Below are 213 nucleotides of genomic sequence, written 5' to 3' on the forward strand. Positions count from 1 at the left end.
CTTAATGAAGCTGGTCTTCTAGTCATATCTGCAAAAAAAAAGACTTACATTACATTACATTACTCAACCACTTCCTAAAAACAAAAAGAGAAGAAACAAAAAATGAAATAAAAAAAATACTTCCATGCATTGAAAGATACATCTTTGAATAACGCACTTAACCCAAATCTTTTGTTCTTGCCACAGTTGCAGCACAGAGGAATCCTACTTTCC

The sequence above is a fragment of the Etheostoma spectabile genome, chromosome 8 (genome assembly GCF_008692095.1).
Source record: "Etheostoma spectabile isolate EspeVRDwgs_2016 chromosome 8, UIUC_Espe_1.0, whole genome shotgun sequence".
Classification (NCBI taxonomy): domain Eukaryota; kingdom Metazoa; phylum Chordata; class Actinopteri; order Perciformes; family Percidae; genus Etheostoma; species Etheostoma spectabile.